The following is a 22,847-nucleotide window of genomic DNA, read 5'->3' on the forward strand; positions in this document are numbered from 1 at the left end:
CAAACCTTTACATTGTGACCACAAGATGGCAGCATGTGACTACAAGAGAAATCACTGCAAAAAATGTCATCCTCGTATTCAGGCTGAACAATATTGAATTAAAGATACAACACCCACCAAACCCAATTTATGAAATTAACGGTACAGGTGTGATTTTGGTATGTCTTGTTTGATGTGCGCGCTGCACAGGATCTCATGTGTTCACCTCTACTTTATTGTTTGAACGGTGGCACAGCAGCAGCGTTTGGTTTTCTCTTCAAGCCCCTCAAACCTTTTCTGTGCATTTTCTGATTGATGGGAGTTCCCAACTAGATCATCAATTTTTCCCTGCCTTGCATTTTTGTTAATCTAATCTCTAACGCTGTGATAACTTAAATCACTGACAGTATTACACACAGGAATTTACGAAAAGTGACGATTAATTCATTTCAAAATACAAACAGAAAACTAAACTATACCAAAAAGTATTGGGTGTATGAAATCAGTAATGTCAGTGGTGTACATGTGGGTGTGTGTGAAGGCATTAGAGTGTATGCGGTGTTGAAGAGTGCGTTAACAAAATCCAAACTAAAACAACGGGTAACTCCAGCTCCTGGCCTAGGCAGAACAGAAGAGAAAAAGGAAGGGGGGAAGAGCAAGAAATGCCCCCTTTTATGCTGGGTAGAGCAATGAGCCCAGGTGCTCCAAATCACCCCAGCACCTTGAAAGACACAGTAACAACTGTTAGTCAAAGACGACCAGTAGGGGTCATCACAGTTATCTTATCTTATCTTATCTTATCTTATCTTATCTTATCTTATCTTCAGGGACCATGAGTATTTTTCTTGAAAAAAGTGTGGGTTTTTTATTTGACCCAAAAGGATAATGATAATCGCTGAAATTAACCTAGTGTGGCAGATTGCACTGCCAATCACTTATTTTAGACAACACAAGGCATAATCACCCAGAGAATTACTTTCAGATGATCTGCAGCATGAAAAGGAGACACACATTCCTCAGCTTAATAAACGGAACACTATTGACAATTGCCCTCATCTTGGTCCATCATAAAGGAGCACTTTTTTTTTTTTTGAATGATCATTGCTGCTTTTGCCAGATTCTTCCATTTACATTTTGAGTCCAGAAAAGAAGCAACAAATCCAATATAAAAGTCAGTTAAGTTCGGGGGTAGTGTTTTACTCTGTGCTCCACTAGAGGGCAACGATACTTCAGTGTTCAATGTCTATTGCTCTGTCATCTCTGTCAGTCTACTCTGTGTTGGAATAAATATCACTCTTCTTTTAAGGATTATTTATCCCCTAAAATGCCCCAGCTTTTAAATCTCACCCCTACAGAAAGCTTTATCATTTATTTTGTTATGCATAAGCTAACCAGGAGGAGCCTACATCAAGTCCCATCTGATGCTTACGATAAAGTGCTTGGTTAGTTGCATTAGGTGTGCTTGGGACAACACCTGACTTTCCTATGTGTCCTCTTAGATGCAGTTCTATTCATGGAGTTGAATTATTAGAAAAGAGAACAGCTATTACAAATTGAATTTGGTTTTGCAATTGGGTATTTAATTATTAGTTATGTTGAATTATAATATATATATATGTAATGTAAATAGAAACATTAAGTATTACTTACGTATCTAGTTCAAACTATTTATAGATGTGGGCAGCTATGAGCCAGAGCAAATGTGCCCAAACTTACTTTTGAAAAAGGACAAGGTCAGGCAGCTTTTGCTGATGTATTGTTTCACCCTGAAAGTATAATCTGAATGCTTTGTGTGAACTCTTTCTTTGAGTGATTTCTGTAAAATCAGTCCCTCAGTGAACTCAAACCTCCTTGTTCCATCTCACAGACTAATGACATCAAAGCTCACCTGTCCCTCAGGTGTCTCTGATCCCAGATGATCAGTGGTCAGTTTTCTGCAGTATTACGTGATTGCTTATACATCGGTAAACTCTGCTTCTGAACCAGGAACACATTTTCCATTAGGGGGCAATATGAGCAATACAAATCAGGATGTTTTTATGTCATGATCAGGATCTGGATTTGATCAGGATTGATTTTCATGTTCATACTATTCCGACCTCAAACAAGACTTCTAGACCAAAATACAGGTACATCTCAAAAAATTAGAATATCTTGAAAAAGTTAAATACATTTCATCACTCATTTCAGAATGTGTAACCCATACAGTATACAGATTTATTACAGATAGCGTGAAACATTTCAAACATTTATTGCTTGAAATTTTGGTAATTGTGGCTTATAGATAATGAAAACTTAAAGTCAATCAATCAATCAATCTTTATTTATATAGCGCCAAATCATAACAAATGTTATTTCAAGACACTTAACAAAAGTGTCTCAGGATATTAGAATATTACTTAAGATTAATAAAAAAAGATATTTTAAACAAAATGTCAGGCTACTGAAAAGTATGTTCATTTCCATGCACTCAGTACTTGGTTGGGCCTCCTTTTGCATGAATTACCGCATCAATGCGGCGTGGGAGCAATTAGTGTGTGGCACTGCTCAGGTGTAATGGAAGCCCAAGTTGCTTTGATAGCAGCCTTCAGGTCATCTGCATTGTTGAGTCTGGTGTCTCTCATCTTCCTCTTGACAATAATTGAGTTTGCTGGCCAATCAAGCACAGTAACACCATGGTCCAACCAGCTTTTGGTACCTTTGGCAGAGTGGGCAGGTGCCAAATCCTGCTGGAAAATGAAATCGGCATCTCCATAAAGCTGGTCAGCAAAAGGAAGCATGAAGTGCTCTAAAATTTCCTGGTAGATGGCTGTGCTGTCACTTCAGAAAACACAGTGGACCAACACCAGCAGATGACATGGCTCTGCAAATCATCTCTAACTGTGGAAACTTCACACTGGACTTCACAACATGGATTCTGTGCATCTCCACTCCTTCTCCAGACCCTGGGACCTTGATTTCCAAATGAAATGGGAAATTTGCTTACATCTGAAAAGAGGGCTTTGGACCACTGAGCAACAGTCCAGCCCTTTTTCTCCTAAGCCCAGGTAAGATGCTTCAGACGTCTCTGATTCTTTCCACTAAAAACAGCCTTGAGACCTACTTATGGGCCTCCATCAACAGGTTCAGAACCACCGCACTTGTAGATTGAATTTGAAGCTCGATCCTTCAAACATTGCTCTTTTATCATGAAGAATATGAGACCCGGGTAACCTCAGGATGAAGTAATCATTTTGAAAACAGTCAGTCAGTGAAACAGAGGATCAGAGCTGGGAGTGGCTTGACACGAAGAATACAACATTTGAAGCCCATTTCTAAAATTTGTCTGTGTGAAGTGGCTCTTGATGCACTCAGGATACCTTTGCATGTGTTTTGAGTTAATTAGTTGATTAGGGTGTGACACCATGACTTTACAGGAGAACTTTTTCACAATATTCTAATGTTCTAAGACACTGCAATTTTGGTTTTCATTATCTATAAGACACAACTATCAAAATTTCAAGGAATAAATGTTTGAAATTTTTTACTGTATCTGTAATGAATCTATGTAATATATGGGCTTCACATTCTGAAATAAGTGATAGAAAATATTGAACTTTTTCATGATATTTTATTTTTTTGAGATGTACCTGTATTTCTGATTTCTTCATTCTGAACATTTTTTTTCTGCCCCATTTCTAACTTTAATCTGCTTGTGTTTTCTGATGTGTTTTTTTGAAGTCTCACATTTTCACATCCCGATGAATCCAAATTTTTAAAGACATCAGCTGAAGAGTTGTTGAGTTCTGCTGAATGTACAGAGCTTTAGCTTCAGACCAGCAGCCTTTGCACATTCCAGATGGAGTTTAGTGAGATCTTACAGATAGACTTTGGTTTGGTTTGTGACTCTGACATAAAATGTAAATGTAAACATGATTTAAAACATGATTGGTAGCAGTGACATAATTAATACATTGCAAGATGAAATGGAATTTCAAGCCTGACTTTGGACATGCCTGAGTAGAGGGCAAAAAAAGACACTTCATCCAACAAAAGCATTCCTTTAACAGAGTTATTCTAAAACATCAAGAAATGAGTGCTGTGCATAGATGTTACTTTGATTACTTTTGAGTTGGTAATTGTAAACTCGTTTCATACAGAGATAATCAAAGGGATCCCACACATGCAGGACATCTCCTGTGTCTGTCTCTGTCACCACAGGGCACTGCAATGTGTAATTTGATTTAACCCCTATACTTTAGCATGAGAACACGTGCTCGCTGTTAAACCACAGCTCTCCTGTTGGTGACATTTCACCCATGATGCCTTTATTAAATACTAGATAATAGCAACATAAATATTGCAGTCTAACATAGAATTGCTGTGTCTCTATATGCCAAAACATGACCAAAAGAACTCAAACCAGACCAAAACAAAAGAAAAACGTTTAAAACTCTCCCGATGTACATGCTTCAGTCTACTACCAAATGGACTGCAGGTGTTAGATAAAACCCGAAATTACAGGCACTCATAAAAACAAGCAATGAAGTATGTGCATGTGTGCTGTTCATACTTTTATGTGTGTGTGTGTGTGTGTGTGTGTGTGTGTGTGTGTGTGTGTGTGTGTGTGTGTGTGTGTGAGTGAGTGAGTGAGTGAGTGAGTGTGTGTCTCCACTCAGTCACTCAGTGTCCTATTCTGTGGTGAAGCTATAGCCACAATTTGTGCGGGCTTCCTGACACTCCCACCACTCCTTCTGCCAACCAGAGGGAGGACTGTCACCACCAAGTTAGGGCTTCACTCTATCCACTCTCTCCTCACTGTGGCATTCATCACGACATACTGAAAGAGAAAGGTAAGCCCTGTCATGTCTTTTCTGTTGTGTAACTTGTCTTAGCAGCTTTTTAAAGAGGATTCCTCTCATTGTAAACAGATATTGAGAATACCAGTGTCTTAAGACATGGAAATGAACTTATGAAGTGAAAGTGATGTTTGTCTCCAAAAGAAAGCATTCCATCAATACTTGTGATTAGTAAGTGGCCCCTTTTGTTTAATCTGCTTTTTTGGTTAATAGGATGGTTGTTTTTCATTTAGCAACTATGTATAAATGCATGTTTGTTTCTTGCTGTTACTTTTTAGCTTCTCCTTAACTTCATGTCACTGTTGCATGAGTTTGGTTTAACCACAAGTGACCAGCTATCAGGACAGAGAAGACAAGCTAAATATACAGTATAACTGCATACATGCACCTCTGTGATTATAGGTCAGCGAGGTCTCCTCTGCCTGAGCAGATGGCACAACTTCCCCTCTGTCTTTCGAGCTCAGTTGGCATTTCAAGTTGCATTTTTAGCATAGCCTAAAATAATTTGTTGTTCCAACCAAATTACCGAATATAACTTCTCTAATGTAATTGGAAGAAATGGAGAAGGTGAGTGGGATTGTATGCAAGACAGTCAATGGATGACTCTTAGTTTTGGATGTGTTCCCACACATGCAGCATTAAAGAGCTCACTTATCATGTATTACCACAAGTTTTTTTAAGGCAGGAAAGAAATCCTTTTTGTAGCTTTTCACTTTGAATGGAGTTGTACAAAGATTATTTATAGATTTTACACTACATTGTTTCTTCTTCTCTAAGCAGAAAGTATATGTCTACAAGCAATGAAACATGCACCAGCCCATGTTCAGATTAGACATGACTTATCTTGATTGAAAACAGCCTGCAGAAGCTAGCTGAAGGGAATGTCAATCAGTGTTAACAAGCATAAGACTTGACCTGCATGTGTCACCCTTTGATTTGGTCACATACTCTCTAAACATACTGTGATTAAATATAAATTCAGATCACAAAGCTAACTATGAAAATAGACTAAAGTGGCAAGTGGCACAAATACATTTGATAATATCAAAATTTTTCTGTGACTGTTTAGATCCTGAATAAGTGTGTCAGGTGAGCAGCAGCTAATTTTTACCCTTATATATACGTAGAGTTGGGTGTAGACCTCTGGTGGTTGTAATGAATGGTTCAATCTCAAGCCCTATTACAGTGGGGGGGGGGGCTGACACACTTAACCAGGAGCCACATGAGACACCTAAATTGTGTCAGAGAGCCATCAACTTTCTTTCATTGTAAAATGAATTATTTTGAATAGCTGATACTGATAATCAGAAGAATAAAGCACTCTGTAAATATTTATATTGGGTTAAGTGAAATTGTGGTTTATAGGTCAAATAAGAAAACAAAAACAATTATTGAATCCTTAAATGATAGAGAAAATGTCTTTTCGTCTTTGTCAATCTGCATCATACATGAACTCACTTTTACCAATCGAGAGTGCTGGCAGGCTGCCAACACTCCTGAATATGGAGGCACTCTCCTATTTTTTTTTTTTTAACCCTTTTCCCCGCTGGTCTGCTGGCTTGTGGTTTCTCCTGATTGTCCCCCAACTTTAAGTATATTTCAGTGAGCTCTAATATTTTTCCAAGTCAATCAAGACCTGTACTTGGGCGTTATATTGAAAACTGAAAAAACATCCACCACTCTCTCTCTTAGTTGGTTTGATCCAAAGACGCTGCAGGACACCTCAGAGACAGAGACAGATAACTATGCCGCACTTGTTGATGCAGAGTTGATCAGAGCCTCAACTGTTTTCTTTCTTTCTTTTTTGGTGTTGACATGGCATGTCGTGAGTTAAACTAACCTAGCTCTGCTCTAACGCAGCATCCTCTCCAATAAGGAGAGTTTAGAGCAGCGTGAATCTTATAGTGAGAAGGCTGACTCTAAAATAGTGAAACGCTTGCCTTTGTTAAGCTCTGTCTGTCTTTGATGTGTGATGCGCATACGCGCTGCGCGTGTACACGACAGCACTCTTTCTTCAGAACAGGAGAGAGTGCAGTTGGAGGAGACTGACTGAGCCAGTGAAAGAGGGCAAATTCAAACCACAATGTCTTGGACAGTGCCTGTGATAGATGAAATATTAAAACATAGAATAGAATAGAATAGAATAGAATAGAATAGAATAGAATAGAATAGAATAGAACTTTATTGTCATTGTAACGAGTACAATGAAATTGAAGTCACAGCAGCAATCAAGAAAACAAAAGTAAGAAAGTGTGTAGAAAGTGCAAAAAGGTCCATAAGAAAAAGTGATGACAGCGTGTCCATCATTCTCCAGTCAGCCAGCCTCCACCTCCACAGGGTCCAGGACTGAGCTTCTTCAGTCATGCTCCATCTCTGTCTTCTGTATCCTGTCTGCTTACAGTAGGTGAAGCTCTTCCAACATGGCGTTGGTGTCTGATGTTAGCTCTGTTAGCCATGTCTGTGAAAAGCATGATGCTACTCCGCCCTCTGGTTTTCCCTCTGTTGCTGGGTTAGCATGGCTAGCTCTTCCATCTTATTGGAGATAGATCTTACATTCTAAAGAACGATGGATGGAACATCGTTGATGACATGGACAGGTCCATGTCATCACTTCTATCATTGATATATGCTTACTGGTGCTAGAATATCATTGCAATTTCCTGTATACGAGCAACAAGATCACAAAGCTAAAGCAAATACTAAGTAAGCACTGTGTTTTCTGTACTGCTTTTTTGTATTTGCTTTTTATTAGATGCAACATGTTGAATATGTTGAAAAGGAATCTGGTGTCAGAGGGTAATGTAAATTTCTTTTTGTGTTCAGTTCTTTAGTCAAACTTCAAGTAGAAAATCCTGAATCAGAGTTTTCTTAGAAACTGTCATCTGCTAAGCTAAGATAGCTGGGGCAGAATAGCCAATGTAAGGCTGGCTCCTCCAGGGTGATGTAAAGAATCAACAAGGGAATGTTTAAAATTAAATGGTAAATGGACTTGAGCTTATATAGCGCTTTTCTAGTCATGGACCACTCAAAGTTGCTGTACACCACAGGTCACACTTACCCATCCACACCCATTTGCTCTCACATTCACACACTGATGGATCCAATCTTTACTATGACAGCTATCCATCAGTACATCTAACACAGTCACGCCCTTTCATACCCATTCACACACCACTGGCGCAGCAGTGGGAGCAAGTAGGGGTTAAGTGTCCTGCCCAAGGACACATCGCCATGTGTCGCCCAGAGCTGGGCTTGAACCTGCAACCTTCCGATTACCAACCAAGCGCATTCTCCAGCTGCGCCACCGACGCTGATGATGTTGATGGATTGAACCATTTCTAATTGACCCTTATCAATACCCACCCCAAAACACCAGTGAATCTTTTCACATCAACAAAATATATAAGCATACCTATAAAATACTTATAGGCTCACGGAAGAAATTTTGCTATTAATCTCAGTCCCACTTTCTGAATCTGAAGACCAGTGAGGCTAAAAAACAGACCCAAGAAAACAAGTCGCACTACTCAATACCCTCAAAAGCAGTATGCAGTACCTCCTGCTACCATCACTTCATTTTCTAAAGGGGCAAGCAAAGTAGCCCTTCAGTCAAGAATCGCACCACTTGATACACCTAAATATTCCCCATAGTGCACCCTTAAACATTGAAGCAAAAATGTTTGTACTGCATTATGAGATATATTCTCTGATGCATCTTGTTAAGTTAAAGTAAGGATGGGTTCATTATGAGAAGTCTGAGCTTTACTGGATGTTATTTTTAATGAGAAGTTTGCTTACTCCAGTCATCTTTGTAGAGAGGTCAAAGACGCTGAGCAATCCAACATCATCTGCACATAAAGAATGCTCTGTGATGCTGAAGCCAGTGGAGTGTTTTGATGTGGTCAGTCTGCAGCACTGCTGGTTTTCCAAATGAAGAGTGAAGTTTGGAGGAATTTAGGTTTACTACCCACCTATCCACACTGTTTGTCTGTAATGACTAAGAGGCTTTAACATGAAAGAGGGATGTATAGATGAATCTGAGGAAGGTAGAAAGTGGAGCTTCTTTTTTTAGGATTCCAGATGAAAGACTTTTAGAAAAGTGACACATTTGATTAATTCTCCAGTAGTATGCTGAGAGTGTTGTTTACTGCAGGCACGAGGCCTCAACATTAGACTCCATGGGCTTCTTCGGGCTGAAAATTCATCACCGTGAAGGGCAGATTGATAGAATGAATGGATATTTGGAAAATAAAGTTGAAGGTTCAACAGCAGGGAAAATAAACAAAAACAACCTAGCAAACACAAATTCATTAAAATCAAACAATTTCTGTTGGGTGTTGACCTGAGGATTTCTATGGGTTTCATGGAGTCTTTGAGCAGTGGTGATTTTAGGGAGTGGCCTGGTGCCACCCCTAAAAACTCATTGGCCACCCCTTTGGCCACCTCAGATCTGATAGGTAGTTGGCCAAGTTCGTTAACACAAGAAACAAGAGAAATGCTGTCAATCAATGGTGATGGCTGACTGACTGATCTAGAGTCAGTTTTACACTTTTAACTACCACAATATGGTCGGACTGAGGCTGCAGAGAGCTGATTTCTGATCACTGGAAAAACAGTGACCATGCAGATCTGGGATCAGTAGAGCCATGAGATGAGCACGCTGCATCTCCGTGTCACCTGTAGCTCCAGCAGAACAGGACAGAGACAACATTCATTGTAACTTGATAAAAACGGATTCAGACATTTGAGAGGTACAGTGTTGGGCAGTAACATCAAATAGCATCTAGTTAGTAATTTAACTACATTTTTCAGTAACGACGTGGTAGCATCGTTGTTTACAAAAAGAAAGAACTTTTCAGGCTTGGGTGAAAGTCGCTGAGGAGACAGGAAGAGGCAGCAGGCCTTGATTGTGATCTCCAAGGCTTTCACACACTCTCCTGTCATGCTTTTGAAACCATAGCTGATTGTTTTTCAGATGCTCATTTGGGCTCTTGGTCTATAAGTGAGCGGGCTCTCTATTCTGCCTGCACTGTCAAAATAGTCCAGCGTTGAGACCCTGGTGTTCATGCAGGCATGACGCACGTTTAAATTCGCAAATTCACATTTGGTGTGGCCGGGGTATTAGAGTTACCTTCACCCTCAGGAACGGAGGTTATTCTTAAGTTATATTTACGTTTGCATAGTTCACATCTGGAACAGCGCAGTGCAGTTTGACACCATCTTTTGAACTAACACAAATAACAACCATAACAAAGATTCCTGATCCTGACTCAGGTTTTGGTTTTTAGAATAGGGGAGACCAGGTATGGTTGTAACATGGGGAGAGTTGTAATACTACCAATTCCACCAATCAGGGATAAGATAGGAGTTATTTTTTCATTTTCTAAACTGCTTATCCTGTTCAGGGTTGAGGGTGGCTGGAGCCTTTCCCAGCTGTCATTGGGGGAGAGGCGGGGTACACCCTGGACTGGTCGCCAGCCAACCACAGGGCTGACACATAGACAGAAAACCTTTCACGCTCATACTTACACCTACAGGCAATATAGCTGTTGAGCATGCTTTTGCAACACAGTCTCACTCCCAGCGTGTCAAAAACCGACGCTTGGTCAGGGCCCTTTGGCGTCAGAAGCTGACGCAAAAGTTCTCCCTCTGCGTCCTCATGAGACGCTGCGGGTCTCCAGTTCACTCCAATGTAAACCGACTGTGGCGTTTTACAACGCTGTGAGCTCACATCTGATTGGTTAACGGGGGAAAGAACATCCGGAAGTACTATCCTGTCTGACAGTTTTCACGTTCGTCGCTATTTTACTATGTTATACGCGATATTTCTCTACAAAAAAACATATATTTGTCATTGTTAATTGCTCAATAAGATGTGTCAATGTTTAAGTCCATCAGTTGTCTTTATGTTCCTTTTGATTCAGAGAAATAATGAATTCGATCTCACTTTTGGATGGCCGAAGGTACTACACTACCCACAATCCCGTGGGTTGTTTCCATAGTGACGACACCCAAAAGCTTTGCTTCACCAAATCTTTTTAAAACTATTTATTTAAAAATAATTTAAAATGTTGATGTGAAGTGAATTTACTTATCATTGAAACGCTTTCTTAAATAGTTTGTTTCAATAAATGTTTTAGGGACGTGTTATGACGCCATGGTATAGCCTACATAGCCTACGACCAGCGACGATTGCGGGTGCTTCCCGCTTGCGTTTTTTTTTTTTTGTAGGATAGATGCGGGAATCTCATACTGTTACGTCTTCTTATAGGCAGATGCTTTCATGATTGGCTGTTGCTATTGCACGTATTACCCAACGGACAAATTGGATCAAGTCGCAGCATGAATATTTATGAAATACCCGGATGGATCCTACGAGAAAAAAAGCTCACCTCCCGCTGTCCCCATTTCTCCCCTGCTTCCTGTAAGTATTAAATGACTGAGGAAATTTAAAACATTAATTTCAGTATCTGTCTATTCAGTTGTTTGTAGGTAATAGTTTACTTTTTAATTTCATGAAGATAAAACAGACTTTATGAGTGTTTTATGAGTCAATCATGTAATGATTTTATTTTGAATGTTGTTTTGAACGTTTCCAAAAATGTACTTGCCGATCATGCAGGCATTATTTTACAAACTATCCTGCTTTAGGCAAACCCCTTCAAAATATTACCTTTAATTTATATTAATAAAATTGCTCTGAGGAAGTATATAGGCTAATCTCCATAAATGATATATTTTTATTCACTGCGTAACACCATCTCAAGATAGTTGGTCAGTAGCCAGTAATAAACACAAGTGGCTGATGCAGGTTGTTTAGTTTTTGGTAACTTGTGTCTGTTATTTCCCCTCAACAGATCCTTCAAATTTGTCATCTCATATATTTTGGTTTGAAAAATCCACAACAACCCAAAGGCACTTTTAAGAGCCCTGTCTGTCTCTCTTGTTAACTTGTCCTTGCTGTTGACTTGTCTCACCTGTTAGCCTGTGTCTGACTCTATTTCTGTTTATATTTGTCTTACCTGTCCATAAGTCTATTGTTTCCAAGTTTGTTTCTGTGATCGTGTTCTGTCTTACTTTTTGTCCCTTGTCCGTATCCTTGTGTTGTGTTCTGTTCTTCGTTTGTATCTGCACAGTCACCATGAGTGATTCTGAACTTCAGGAATTGCTTATGGCTGTGGATAGCCTGACTGATCAGTCACAGGTCAGTGGTGATTTAGCAAGTGCAGATGACTTGCTCAGGGAGCTGCAGAGAGAACAAGCTGCAGCAGCACCAGAAGCACCAAGACCTACAGTGAAGTGGAGAAAGAGAACCTGTGAAGGAGACTTAATTCATGGACGGCCAAGATCAATAAGGAATCAGTCTAATCAAGGTCAGTATTGTTTTTACATTATTAATATTAAAAAAAAATCCAGATTTTAACTTGCAAAATAAATGCAGTATCACTGGTCTTGGATCATTTTTGAAAGAGACACAATAAGGCCACTTTGACTTCTGTGTCAAAGGGAGTATTAAGTTCTGTATGAGCTTACAAAAGTTAGCACTGCTGTCAGATTTATTACATTGTCTTGAAGTCTTGCGAAATGTCTTGGCTTTAGACCTAAATGGGGTAGCATTGTTGCTTTCATATCAAATGTTTCACAATGTTTAAGATCTTTTTCTTTTTATACAGCCTGAGATTTTGAAAAAAAAAAACAATCATTATAATGTCACAATTTTTTTTCTCTATATTTTTTTCGAGTGTAGCCCGGCTGACTCGGAAGACTGATCCTCCTGCTGATGCTCCTGAGATTGTATTTGCCCCAGCCATTTCTCCAGAGACACTTGGTATTTACTTAATTTATTCTCCATTATCCCACAGCATAAAGTTGAGTAATATGTACTTGTTTCTGATAGAACTGCAATATATAATACATCTTTGTATTACATCACAAATACAAATAGAATTGAATAATGGACAGTTACACCATTCAAAGCTACTTCATATGGTACATTTTAAAATTGAAAAGATCTTTGTTATTTTTTTGTACCATTTTAATAGAGGGGTTCTTACAAGATCTGCAGCAATCCCTCAGTGATACCACTGGAGATGAGGTGGATGAGCCAACCCCAAGAGCTTCTCTTCTGGCTTTATCAAACTGGAGCACAAGAAAACTCTCTTTTCAGAGAGTTGGAGGGCAGAGAGACCACGTCTTGTGAACACAACCATAGCACAAGAAAATGCAGCAAACCGTGTCTGCCAACATTGTGGAAGGAATTCAGCTGTTGTCCGATGTCGTGATTGCCAGCCATCCCCCTTCTTCTGCTCTGAATGTGATGTCAGCATGCACACCAGACATGTGCTTCACAACAGAGATGCCTGTACAGCAGGATTCTTCCAGCCTTTGCCTCCAACAACTTTTATAAAGTGTAACACCCTTTGCCCATGTGGTATGTTCTGGTTTGTAAGTTTCAAAAATATATTTTCTTACTGGATTTGTTGAGCACTTTAGGGTTCAATTGCAGCTTCTTCTGGGTGACTTTAATACTTTTCAGTCATGTGCTTCATGTCACATTTTTGTCATGTAGGTAAACTGTAGTTGAATTGGGTCAGAAATTTGTCACAACGCAATATAGTAATTAATTCTTCTCTCATGTCATTCATATGGTGTTTTCTTGTGCTTTTCAGTGCGTTTTGTACCCATGGAAATCCCTGACAAAGTCTGTGATTGTCAAACACCGTCATTAAGTGTCAAACCAGGGAAGACTGTGGCAGTGATCACAATGAATGGTAAGACTGTAATGAACTTTGGTCCTGATTGAAATGTTTGTTTAATAAGATCTGTCTCTTCTCAACAACTCCCACATGTTGCCATACATTGTTAGAAGGAAAAAAAATCACATGAACATCGAGTGATGCATTCTGCGTTAGAGGGAAAAAATGATTATCTAGGGCAGTTAACATTACAGTGGATTTCCATTTTTTTTTTTCCAGGACGCCATGAGCTCAGCATGCCTGAGTTGGTATGTGAAACAGGCCAGGTCAGTTGGATTGCTGGAGTTGATGACCTTCTTCGAAGTGACTACTGGCCAGCTACCCTTCACTTCTCCACCATTTTTGCCATTGTTACTTTTATTTCATTTGAAGAAAGTAAAATGGTTGCACCAGGACTGTCCTGTCAGGCATTTTTAAGAATGCTGGATCGGCGAACTGTCCGCTTTGGCCGTGTGAGTATTGAAGGTCTTTGTCCCATGTTATTTATTTGTATATCTTTGTTGAAAACTGGTGTCCTTAAAATGCATTTGTTTTAGTATCATTGTTTGTAATTTCCCTGTTGATGTTTTTTTTATGATAGAGTGGACAGATCTCAGCTGATAGCTTTTTAAAGAGTTTTTTTGAGTGGGAGGCTGTTCAATTTGAGGTCAACAGCATCTGCAAGGAGGAGCCCTTCGCCTGTCCTGCTTGCAGCCCGGACATGCTTGCAGTTTCTGTTGATGGAAACCGCAAGCATTACTGCTTCAAAAATGCAGCTAGGTACTTCAAAGTATATATATAACTTCACAGTGTTTAAATTAATAACAATGTAAGTCTTTTAACCCGAGAGTGTGAGATATCATCACCTGTCCCTTTGTTTTATTTAGATCTGAGGAACAGGCCATCTTTGAAGGCGTCTTCATAGCAAAGGATGAAGACGTCTCAAAATTTGTCGACTACATACAGAGCACAACCAAACATGTAATATTGCAGACTGTAATTATATATGTTCAGGAATACAATTGTGTTTTATGGAAGTGTTTTGTGAGGTCCGTCTTTCGACCGTTTTAATGAATAAATTTTCATATTGTAGGTCTCTGGGAGAGGTATTTGTGGAGGGGAGTGGTCAGCAGCCAGAGAGACCTCCCAAAGATCTGCCAGCAAGCTAGATGAGGAGGGACTGGATCTTGCAGTCTGTTGGCATGGAGTGCTCCTGTGTGCCCTCAATATGTACAGAGGAGAAATTTTTGCCTATCCCCTGTACTTACAAAATAAGCTAGAAAATAGGCAAATAACATTTTTTTGCATGGATGTGACCTGCAAGTACTGGCCCTACCTCCAAAGAGTCACAAAAAGCTGCCCAGAGCTCCAGTATCTTTTAAACATGAAGCCCTTCCTCTCAGTGTTTCATGCCAAAGCCCATGACTTCAAGTGTGAAGTAAGTAACAATTAGCATCAGACAAAATGACTGTCTACATCTCAATATCAGCACTGAGAAGTTATAATTGGCATTGTTTTTGGAATATATTTTAAAAAGGTGAAATGGAGTGGGGCATATCAGGAGGGGGCTGGGTTGACACTTGACGAGGAGGTGGAACAGTGCAATGCCTTCCTCTCGCGGATAGCAGTGACCACCAAACATATGTCAAAAGGAGGTGAGGTGAAAACTGTAGAAACTCAGGTATACCAAATGGTACAGGATAGAGGTAACACATTTTCTGTTACAGGACGCACAGACATGCTGACACACATGGCCATGCGCTGGAATCAGCAAAAGTTTCACAACCTGGCCACCTCACTGTCCCGCAATCTGAAAGTAATAACGCTATATCCTTTATTATTACATAAGTATTATTTGTCCTTTCAAGTATGAAATATTATTTGATAGGAATAGTTGGGGATGTGAACTGAGTGTTTATTTCATTATTTTTATTACCTGTGATTGTTTGTGACTGTAGACCTCAAAAGCTCTGGAAAACCAGCTGCAGAACCTGGAGTCCATGAAAGCCCAGTTGGCAGTGACTGAGAGCCAATTGGAAGAGTGGATCAGCGATGTGAAGGAGTGGGCAGAAAGTAAGAAAACTGTTCATGAAGCTTTCAGGGTTTAGTCTGATACTTTGTAATTGATACCTGTTCATGTTGAAATACACAATAATGTTATGTTGACACATGACATCCGGTTTAATCTCTTAAAATAAGGTATGGTCTCTGTAGGCTTTCATTTGAGAGCAAGCATTGAACACTCAGTTTTGCAAGCCATTAACTTATAATGCCATTCGAGAATTAAATAAAATTAAGATTGAATTGCACTGATATTGTAAGTCACTGAAGTGCAAAACAAATATACCCTCTCTACAGCAAAGACCAACACCTTGACTGATGCGGATGCCTTGGCAAGCAGGATTGAGTTGCTGGTGGCAAGTATCAGGAAACGTTCCCAGCGTCTCTACAAAGATACAGACAGCAACAAAGGTCGTGCCAGGATCCGCCGCAAAATCAGGGAGGAGAAGGGGATCCTGAGTTCTGTGGTTGAAAAATACAACAAAATGGGACCAAGTACAGGAACTCTGTGTTTGGAGACCATTCTGTCTCAGGAGACAGCTTGGCCATGGCAACGACCACAGAGTGGTGTGTACACTAATAAGTTGACTACCTTCAGTAAATGTAACAAGTACAGAATACCTACATTGCCTTAAATTGTTCTGTAAAGCCATAAAACTTTGTGAAGCCTTTGAATTCCTCATTATGAATTGACCTTTTTATGGAAGTATAACTGTGCCATCAGGATTTGAACATGAATTTCTAACTCTGAATTTTTTCAGCATCGAAATTGGACTTTGAATATTAAAAAACATCGAATTTTAAGCGCTGATTGGTTATTCTCCCCCTTTTATATTTGTCCATGTTGAAATAAATTCAGTGTAAAAAAAATCAACATCTCAAAAAATCCAGTCGAAAAAAAATTAGTGTTAAAAAGAATTCAACATAAAGAAATATCTATGTCTCGAGAATTTCGGTGCCAGAAAATTCAGTGTCAGGAAATTCAGTGTCAAAAATAATCCAGTCTCAACATCCGGGTTACCAAGGGGAAGCAATCGATCCCTTGGTCAAGTCGTACAACGCTCAGCCAATCAGGTTGCGCTCCACTGGTCTTATGACACCATGACAGTTTCGAGTGAACTATGTCGACCAACTCCAATGACGCGGCTTTGGTAAGCCTGTTTATGCTATTTGTCATTTGTGTTTTGAAAATTGCATTATAGCTATGACTTAACATGCTGCACGTTAACCGGCTATTTTGAACGATAACAATACTCAACTTTTATTACGTGGCGTTCGCCAAAACTGCGTCAGCAGCTTGCTAACGGTACGTACATTGTGTTTTGGGGCAACACGGATGAACGTTTTTGATTTGAGGAACAACGATGTCGTTATCTGATTGTTGTAAACAATCGCTTGGTTATCTGGCAAGTAATGACAATCTCGGCCTGCTAAAACTTCTTCGCCGTGGTGTGGGGCCGCTGCGGTAGCTCACCTCGTAGACCCGGTGTGTGTTAGCCTCCTGAGCCTCGCAGATTCGAGTTCGTTCTCACTTAACGGGACTGGTTTATCGTGTTGTTTATCTGACACAGAAGTATTTTTTACTGAAATATCATACCATGTGATGTTTCTTCTGCTGAGAGTTGAATGAAGATAATTTTGGGCATAGTTAAGCATGTCTAATAACCCTGAATTAGTGTCTTTTCCCAAAGAAATACATAATATTGTTTTCAGAATCAGAATCAGAATCAGAATCAGAATCACCTTTATTAGCCAAGTATTTTCAAGAATACAAGGAACTTGACTCCGGTTTAAACTGCACTCTCTCAGTACAAATGTGGATAGAATTACAAGAGTAGAAAAATAGAGTTTAAGTAGTAGAAAAAGAATAATAATTATTACAATATTAAATAAAGAACTCTGCACAGAGTAAATACAAAAATATATACACAATTTAAGTTAGGAAAAATAGTGCACTGAATAAATGTCATAAAAAAATGTGCAACTTGCAACAGGGAATGGAAGATGGATGTGCAATAGAAACAGAAACAGAGAGACTGTGGCTGTACATGAGGTATATGAGTTTTTTTAAAGCAGGTTAAGTGTTCATCAGAGTGACGGCCTGGGGGAAGAAACTGTTCCTGTGTCTGGACGTCTTGACGCACAGAGCTCTGTAACGCCGACCAGAGGGGAGCAGTTTAAACAGTTTGTGTCCGGGGTGTGAAGGGTCTGCAGAGATGTTGCCAGCCCGCTTCCTGGTCCTGGACCTGTACAAGTCCTGGATGGAGGGCAGGCTGACTCCGATTATTTTTTCTGCAGCCCTGACAGTTCGTTGCAGTCTGTGCCTGTCGTGTTTGGAGGCTGAGGAAAACCAAACCGAGATGGAGGAGCACAGGACAGACTGAATGATGGAGGTGTAGAAGATGATGAGCAGGTCCTGGGGCAGGTTGAACTTCCTGAGCTGTCTGAGGAAGTACAACCTCTGCTGTGCCTTCTTCCTGATGGAGTCTATGTGGGAGGTCCACTTCAGATCCCGGGAGATGGTGGATCCCAGGAACCAGAAGGAGTCCACAGTAGACACAGTGTTGTTCAGAATGGTGAGGGGGGGCGGAGGAGGGGGGTTTCTCCTAAAGTCCACTGTCATCTCCACAGTCTTGAGCGGGTTCAGCTCCAGGTGGTTCTGACCACACCAGAGGACCAGCTGTTCCACCTCCTGTCTGTAAGCGGCCTCGTCACCATCCTGGATGAGACCAATGATGGTGGTGTCGTCCGCAAACTTCAGGAGTTTCACAGAGGGGTCCCTTGAGGTGCAGTCATTAGTGTAGAGGGAGAAGAGCAGTGGGGAGAGCACACACCCCTGGGGGGCGCCGGTGTTGACTGTCCGTGTGCTGGATGTGATGGACCCCAGCCTCACCTGCTGGGTCCTGCCAGTCAGGAAGCTGGAGATCCACTGACAGGTGGGGGGTGGCACAGAGAGGTGGGAGAGCTTGTGGTGGAGGATGTCAGGGATGATGGTGTTGAATGCCGAGCTGAAGTCCACAAACAGGATCCTCACGTACGTCCCTGCAGAGTCCAGGTGCTGTAGGATGTAATGCAGTCCCATGTTGACTGCATCCTCAGCTGACCTGTTTGCCCGGTAGGCAAACTGCAGGGGGTCCAGCAGGGGTCCTGTGATGTCCTTCAGGTAACTCAGCACCAGGCGTTCAAAAGACTTCATGACTACAGAAGTCAGGGCGACGGGCCTGTAGTCATTCAGTCCTGTTATGGAGGGTTTCTTTGGGACTGGGATGATGGTGGAGCGTTTGAAGCAGGAGGGCACCTCACACAGCTCCAGAGATCTGTTGAAGATCCGGGTGAAGATGGGGGCCAGCTGGTCCGCGCAGGCCCTCAGACATGAGGGGGAGACACCATCAGGTCCTGGAGCCTTCTTGATCTTTTGTCTCTGGAACTGCTGGCACACATCCTCTTCACGGATCGTCAGTACGGGTGGGGTTGCAGAGGGGGGGGAGCTGTCCAGGGGGGCAGGTAGTCTTTTGTTGATGGGATGAGTGGGGGGTGTGAAGGAGTCTGTTTCAAACCTGGTGTAAAACAGATTCAGCTCCTCAGCCAGATGAGGGTTCTCCACAGGGTGGGGGGATGGTCTCTTGTAGTTGACGGCCTCCTGAAGGCCCCTCCACACCGACACAGGATCGTTAGCTGAGAATTGTCTTCTCAGCTTCTCAGAGTAGCTCCTCTTAGCTGCTCTGATCTCCTTTGTCAGTGTGTTCCTGGCCTGCTTGTACAGGAGCCTGTCCCCACTTCTGTAGGCCTCCTCCTTGGCCTGGCGAAGCTGCCTCAGTTTCCCAGTAAACCAAGTTTTATTGTTGCTGTATGTGCGAAAGGTCTTGGTTTGCACACACAGGTCCTCACAAAAACTGATGTAAGTCCATGAATGTCTGTGGCTGCAGCTTCAAAGACGCTCCAATCTGTGCAGTCAAAACAGGCCTGGAGCTCCTGCCTTGACTCATCCGTCCACTTCTTCACTGACTTCACTACAGGCTTTGCAGATTTTAATTTCTGCCTGTAGGTAGGAATAAGGTGGATCAGACAGTGATCAGAGAGTCCTAAAGCTGCACGGGAAACAGAGCGATATGAGTCCTTTATTGTGGTGTAGCAATGGTCGAGAATGTTCGCGTCCCTGGTGGGACACGTGACGTGCTGTCTGTATTTTCGGAGTTCATGGCTGAGGTTTGCTCTGTTAAAATCCCCTAAAATGATGAGCAGGGAGTCTGGATGCTTCCTCTCCACGTCTGTGATCTGGTCGGCGAGCTGCTGCTGCGCCTCTGTTACGCACGCCTGAGGTGGGATGTAAACACTGACCAGCACAAACGAGGAGAACTCCCGCGGTGAATAAAACGGGCGACAGTTTATGAAAAAGGATTCCAACTGGGGGCTACATGTCCTCTTCAACACTGTGACATCTGTACACCAACCTTCGTTAATATAAAAGCATGTTCCGCCTCCCCTCGTCTTCCCTGAGAGCTCCGTTACGCGGTCCGCGCGCAGGAGCTGGAAGCCGGGCAGATGTAGAGCGCTGTCGGGGATGTGTTCACTGAGCCAAGTTTCAGTGAAACACAGGGCGGCGGATCTGCCAAAGTCTGAGTTTTTCCTGTTGAGGAGCAGCAGTTCATCCATCTTGTTTGACAGAGAGCGGACGTTGGCCAGGTGGATAGACGGGAGCGCAGTGCGTAATCCCCGCTGCCTCAGTTTCACGAGCGCGCCTGCTCGCTTCCCGCGCCGGCGTCTTCTGTAAACTCCATACAGAGCTGCTGCTCCTCCGACCAAAACATCTGTAAAGTTCCCTGGTTCAGTGAAAACCGGTGGAAAAATTGTACCAGATGTCAGGCCAATGTTTATGAGCTCTTCCCTGGTGAAAGTGACCAGAGAAGGAGAGCAGAGTGCACTGAAAAAAACACAAAAACGCACAAAGTACGAGAGAGCGCAGTACCGAGGCGACCATCCGCGGCGCCATCTAGATAATAGTTTTATAGCTTGTTTCAAATTGTTGTATAATGTAGGACGCATATCTTAAGTGTTCACCCTTTGGAAACCACAGTAGGGTCACCATAATTATAGTGCAGTAACGAGTAACTTTGTAAAATGTATTCATGTTCTCGTTCTGCCAATTTTTAATGCTCCTCTTGCTTTTTCTGCATTGTTGCAGGGCAGTCATGCTGATAATATTTTACAGTCAGCCAACCGCCTTTTACAACTACTCAACTCATCAGGTCAGCAGGGTTCAGCAAGTGTTGGAGTCACAAATCAACAAATGAGGTTTAGTATTGAAATTTACTTTGTGTACATATGGCTTATACTACTCATACATTTTAGATGTATTGATTATTAATAGATTTTCTTGGATACAATTCTGCAGAGAACAGAGACGAACAGAACCAGTTCAAATGGAAATGACCAGGTGAAGAAAAGTTTGTTTAAGTTTAAAACATAAACTTCTCACTTAAGGCTAATATTAAAGTAATTATGAAATGAGCGAAGTTATAGCAGGACTTGATAATACATAATCTTCTAATAATGTCGCATATGGTTGTAGTTAGTGTTTTTTGTTTGTTTGTTTTCTGTAGGTCCTTTCCAGGTATTTTCACCAGGGGCAGGGAAAAAAGGCGATTTCCCACAGCAAGTCCTGTTCCTGCCAGGAGGCCTAGGCCACTGGATGTGGCTTTCTATTTGTTGCCAAAGCGATGTGAAAAAACTCCAAAAGAGGAGGAGCAAATAGTCCATATGCATGCAGGACTGGGCCGTAGGACTGCTCATCTAGATGAAAGCACAACACATGAGGAGGTAAAAACATGCAATTGTTAACTTAGTATTGTAGGTTTTGAATTATATGGATTTTTTAGAATTCCATGCAGTGTTATTGATGCTCTTCATGATTTCAAGTTTTGACACTATTTTTGGGAAAGATTATATGTGTATACATTTTTTGCTTACAGTTATGTGATGCCCTCAAAGTTTTATTCCCAAAATTGGGGTCAGTTACTGGTGGGTGGCTGCTCTACAAACCTTCAGGTAGGCCAACACTAGTTTGTGTGATACTGGTACTTTTTCATAAAACAAAATACTTAAAATGTATTCTTCACAGTAACCTCTATACTTTGAACTCTGCATGTTTAATATCAAGCATATCTGAGCTGAGGTCAGAGAGCGCAGACCTCCACCAGCACCACAGTCCTCACTCAGATTGTAATTTTCACCATTAATGTTAGTCCTACCTTTATTTCATCTAACTATTTAAAATCATTGACTATGAAAACATACCATTAGCAAGTGGATTCATAATCATATCTAATTTAGTTCAGTGGTTATTCAAAAAAATTGCATTTTTCATCATGCTGGATCCAGACGGTGATCAGGATCACTCCCAAAATGTAATCATTTGTTTCTTGTCCCAATCCTGACATTTCCTGAAAATTTCATTGAAATCCGTCCATTTTTTTTTTTTAGATATGTAACGAACAGAGAAACAAACAAACAGATGCTGATTATTGCATAACTTCCTTGGCAGAAGTGGGAAAAAACAAAACAAAAAAAAAAAAACACCTGGTTTGTTTTAGGTTACTTCTTCAGCCTGGTCTGTTCTGATGACATATTTAGGTGCTTTGACTAAATGTTTGGATTATCTAATAACTTTTGATTGTAATGTAATCTTCCACTCCTGCTATCTGTAGGTGGATGGGGGAGCCGACAACTCAATCTTGTGACTCCCAGTGATACTGGCTATACTGGCGTGATGCTGAAATCTTTAAGTCGTGGGTGTAAAAACCTTTACATTGCCCCAATCCAAGAAGAACTCAGCACAAACCCCCTGCCACTAACTGATGTAGCATTCAGCAACATGCCAAAAGCCACATGTCAGAAGTGTGGATTAGAAGTTCCCTTCCACTCCTGACAGAGCACATCAAATCTTGTGACGTCATGGATTTCTGTAGCGACGATAACCTGGCCAATGGGGAAACCAGTCGGCTTGAAGAGAGACAGTGTAAGAACTCTTAATGTTCAGCTTTTGTGAGTATTGGTATTGAAAAAACAGAAACCCCTTTTTTGAAAATAACACTCTTCTCAACCTCTAATCAGCAGGTGTGCAGGAATGTCCTGTCTGCACGAAGATGATTCCTACTGATATCATTGAGGTACATACTTCCTCGTGTGTGGAAAGGTATCTATGTACTTTTTATTCTCATTGTCTTTTCAGTCTTTG

At 41.2% G+C, this 22,847-nt stretch overlaps 1 long non-coding RNA gene across 1 annotated transcript; it reads left to right on the plus strand.

Moving 5' to 3' along the window:
- The first annotated feature begins 21,354 nt into the window (after positions 1-21,354).
- LOC141786316 (uncharacterized) lies at positions 21,355-22,553 on the plus strand. Its single transcript, XR_012597668.1, has 3 exons — positions 21,355-21,430; positions 21,583-21,658; positions 22,318-22,553. It is a non-coding gene; the product is annotated as an uncharacterized LOC141786316 (long non-coding RNA).
- The last annotated feature ends 294 nt before the right edge of the window (positions 22,554-22,847 follow it).

The sequence above is a fragment of the Halichoeres trimaculatus genome, unplaced genomic scaffold, assembly GCF_033239565.1.
Source record: "Halichoeres trimaculatus isolate MK-OKI-2021-1 unplaced genomic scaffold, fHalTri1.1 fHalTri1_scaffold_25, whole genome shotgun sequence".
NCBI classification, from domain to species: Eukaryota; Metazoa; Chordata; class Actinopteri; order Labriformes; family Labridae; genus Halichoeres; species Halichoeres trimaculatus.